Genomic DNA, 4,305 nt, shown 5'->3' with positions numbered 1-4,305 from the left:
TACGGCGCAGGGGATCCGATTCACATCACCGCCGACGACCATCGCCTGCCACCATGGTGGTCGTCCCTCCTACCACCATCAGCCAGGGGGGCGTCCCTCCTACCACCATCAGCCACGGGGGGCATCCATCCTTCTACCGCACATCTCTGTACCAATCCATCTCCGATAGTCCAGCCGCCGCCTTCCTCATTCGTGAGAGTGCGACCCTCCTCCTTCCACCGGTCTCCAAGTGAGGCGACCTCAGCCCCCCCCCCTCCCATGGCGCCACATCCCCACCCATAACCGCATCCCTCTCCTCTCATAGAAGATCTGAAGGGGACAAGGTAGCTTCGGTCCTGGTGCTCCGGTGCGAGGTAGGACGCCTCTACTCCCTCCGTTTCAGGTGCCTGCATCTCTGACCAGGAGCTAGCCATCCATGGCGGCAATAACATCGGTAAGACCTCTCTCCTTCCTGCCAAAATTTTCCAACCGCCCGCCCCACAACCTACCTCCTAAAGATACTAATTAGTTCAGAAAATATCCCACGTGTTTATTCTAATTCTTTCAGAAACTACCTAATGTATTTTTTGTTTTTATGCTTGCTGGAATATGAGTGTGCTTAGTAACAATTGTATTTCATCTAGCCAACCATTTGGGCATGATTTTTAGCTTCTTTGGAAGTGTTTCTTGCGCTATATTTGTTTCATTTGTAGGTCGGTATGTACATGATGTTGAGCCGTTGAATTGTGATCCTATTCAGTGCATTTATTGGTGCCTCTAGGCCTTTGACTATTGTTAACATTTCTGGGTTTCACTAAAATATGATTTATTGGCTCAGGCTAGAATTTTTCTCCTCTCCATAAAACGTTTAGTTGTTAAACATGTTTCTGTAAGTGACCTATCCATCATTAACCATGTAGGAACATTACCTCCTAGGTGGAGTTGGAACAATAGGGCATTCTTCAGTCTATTTGTTTGTTGACCTTTGTTAGAGACACTTTCAGCTAGAGAGAGCAAATAATATTCATCTGGAAAATGCAAAGAATAGCCATTGTCACATCTTGTTGTTACCATTGTTGTCCATAGCTTGATATTTCCTATCTCCTCTTGTATTCTGTTGTGGTTATCAAATTTTGTAAGGCAATAAAAATATTATTTGAGAATTCTTACTAATCAGGTACTTTTAGGCTCTGGAACCATTACTTGATGTCTCTGGACTCTCGTATTGGATATTGCACTTCTAATGACAAAGAGAATGACACACACTCCATATATCTACCTAGGAAATGGATTATCTGAAAAATAACCTACTGCATGTATTAAACAGAATCCCGACCAGGTGTTAACTTTCGACAGTTACAATTTGTTCTACTATTTTTCAGTATGAATCACTTGTATTGTTATTCTTGACAAATTTTTAATTAATCTTAGTTTAATCTTGCATACATGTGTCATTTTCTTGAAGCAAGGAGTTTATGTGGTGTACGTCCGTGTCGCTGACTCGATTTAAGATTGACGAGATAGAACAGTTTGCTTCCATTCATGTGTTAACTTGAGAAATTATAGTCATTTGTTTGAATGTACAGCTAATCTGATTAATATGTCTAGATTCTCTTTGGTAAATAGATGGTAGCGATATGTCATTGCAATGAATGCGTAGATGACCTGCAGCTACTAGCAGATTGCCTATTCAGTTGTTGCTTCTGTTTTCTTGGTAAGCTATGTAGTTGTCATCTTTCCTAATTTTTTTAGAAAGTGAGTGTTAGCTAGGTTTGGTATGTTTATTCATAGAAAACTGAGAGTAATTCAGTATATGTTTTATTGTTTTTATTTCAGAGTGATGGTAAATTCTGAATGTTCTTCTGTTTTTGTTTATTGAGAGAACATAGCTATTTGAGAGTGTAACTATTGACAAGTGATGAATTATTTCCACATATTTTTATTACAATAAGTATTCGTCATGCATTTAATAAGCCTATTTACACATTGTTGTTTGATAGAACTCACGAGTTGAACCCGAGGAAGATAATGATGTCAAAGAAGATGATGATGAAGGGATCTCTATTCATATGAGAGTTGTTGGAAGGCCGCTAGCAAAAAGCATCTCAATCAAGGGACTTATGAGGTTGTTGTTAATGTTGTGATTAGACGGAATGTTATGCTTCCTTGTCCCATTGCTAAGGTATTTTTTAGTTAAAATATATGGTGTTCCTAATGAATTAAAACTATTGTAAAGATGAACTAAAGCAAATTACTCTCAAACTCGAGAGCAAGAAATTGGGAGATAGTTTCCTCTAAAGTAATACTTCATGTATGTGAAGTAATTCAATTGCCTTGTGAAGTAATAGTTGATGCCATGCTTGTAAGTGGGCTAGTGTCATGAACTTAACAGTGCAAAGCTATGCATGTAATATTCACGTTTTATTTTGAGTTTTGTTCAACAATTCCTTATGAATGTTTCAGCACTAAACTATATTTGGCTCGGTATATCAGTATTCAAACTTGTTTGTGTTGCTTTCACTTTATTGTGAGCCTTTGATCGCTCTACTGTTCACATCTTCTGTCTTAGATAATATATCTATTATTTGACCTGATTGGACATCTATTTATGATTATCAAAAATAGTAATCATGTTTTGTTATGTTTATTGTCAATTTCCTTAAGAAACAAGGGAGTTGCCGCCATAATTTGGAACGTTACCTGGACCTGTGTTATTAATGTAGCGTGACCATCTTTATTTCCAACAACATACATTGTTAGCAGATGTTGGAATTCATATTGCTTTATACAATATAAAAACTTTCCATATAGTATTGTTCTATCGATGAAGTGATTAAAATAATTTATCTCGAGGAGAAACTGAAAGAATTTCAGATCTTGATGAATGTTTAACCTCAGTTTGTGAGGATTTAAGAAACCTTGTTCTTCCTTTGTAGGTAGTGGAGCAAGATTTCTTATATCTGGGTGAGGGCATCAATCAATGTCGAGAGAAGGAATCTCATCACTGTAATATATAGCTACCACATTGAACCATGTGTCTTTATCTTGAGCATAGCTAGACGGAAAAACATCTTTCCTGAGCTTGCATGTGAAGGTAACTTGACCCATCCTGTTTAATTTTTTGAAATTTAAAGTCAACATAAAGGATTATTGACCGGCTAGTTAATGTCCTTTCAGAAAGAATAGTATAAAACACTCTATGCTTAGCACATATGTGCTATGGAAAGTGCAGCATCGTTAAGCCTAGTTACTTAAGTTGTCTTAGTAAGATCTACAAATTTATATAATAAGTCCGTACAAGTGTAGTTCTTGAAAATCAAATTAAATAGCTACGTAAGCATTACTCATTAGTTGTGAGATGCCAAAAAGTGAAAATGACCTCAATGAGATGCTGACAATACTACAAATGCAGATGAATGAATGATCTATATAATACATAATTAATAATTTTGTAAACACAAATAGATGCTTCAAATGCTTTTGCCACCTCAAGATCATTTGCACTCCAGATTTTTTTGCCTATGCAAATAGAGTAATTTATCTTATTTTTAGCGAGAAGAAACAAACGCCTTTGCTAACCTGTCAACTCCTTATGGAGATTGTGGGCCGGCTAGGGTGATCTCAGTCGAGGTTCTACGGTACTGTTAACACATGGCTATTGAATTCTTTGTATTTATTACTATTTATATTTTTGAGAATGTGATGATCCTCTATGTTGGAATTTTGCTACTGCGGTCCAGTTTCTAATTGAGAATTGTTTAACTTTTGTAGGAAGCAAACAAAAGGACTTCATTCACATGGAACCATGAAGCCAACAATCTATCTCAACTATAAGATTTTAGATTTCATTTTGTACAACTCGTCTCTCATACTTGCATCTTTGACAAGTTCTTCTATGAAACTGATGTATGGTGTCTTGGTGGTTCTGTTTAGAACAGACTGAAGTGTATGTATGTGACAAATAGTTAATGGAATAAAAAAAGTCTGCTGCACCTGCTGCACAAAATAGTGATGAACTGTTGGTTGACAATGAAAAACCTTCTGTGATTGTTGCTCAGCAAAAATAAACTCGTCTGACAATCGGATGGGAAAAGCTAACACCGTCCCAACAGAATGTTGGTCGGGAAAAAATACCCCATCTAAAAGTTGGTCGGGAAAGGCCCATGGTTTCCCCAACAAACTGTTGCTCGGGAAAGGCCCATGGTTTCCCCAACAAACTGTTGGTCGGGAAAGGCCCATGGCAGGCCCAACGGACTGTTGGTCGGGAAAGATACTCCATAGCCGTCAAACAGTCGGTCGGGAAAGCTATGTCGGTCGGGAAAGAGT

General features: G+C 38.0%; 1 long non-coding RNA gene across 2 annotated transcripts; it reads left to right on the top strand.

The window, feature by feature from the left end:
• The first annotated feature begins 268 nt into the window (after nt 1–268).
• On the top strand, nt 269–3,962 carry LOC123429850. 2 transcript variants are annotated; one of them, XR_006622769.1, is made up of 4 exons: nt 269–433; nt 1,980–2,104; nt 2,916–3,073; nt 3,751–3,962. It is a non-coding gene; the product is annotated as an uncharacterized LOC123429850 (long non-coding RNA). The 2 variants fall into 2 exon arrangements; XR_006622768.1 differs by having other exon boundaries at nt 1,980–2,161.
• Nucleotides 3,963–4,305: the final 343 nt, after the last annotated feature.

This window comes from Hordeum vulgare, chromosome 2H (assembly GCF_904849725.1).
Source record: "Hordeum vulgare subsp. vulgare chromosome 2H, MorexV3_pseudomolecules_assembly, whole genome shotgun sequence".
NCBI lineage: Eukaryota > Viridiplantae > Streptophyta > Magnoliopsida > Poales > Poaceae > Hordeum > Hordeum vulgare.
Note: the sequence above shows the minus strand (reverse complement) of the source record. Positions and strands in the feature narration are given on the sequence as shown.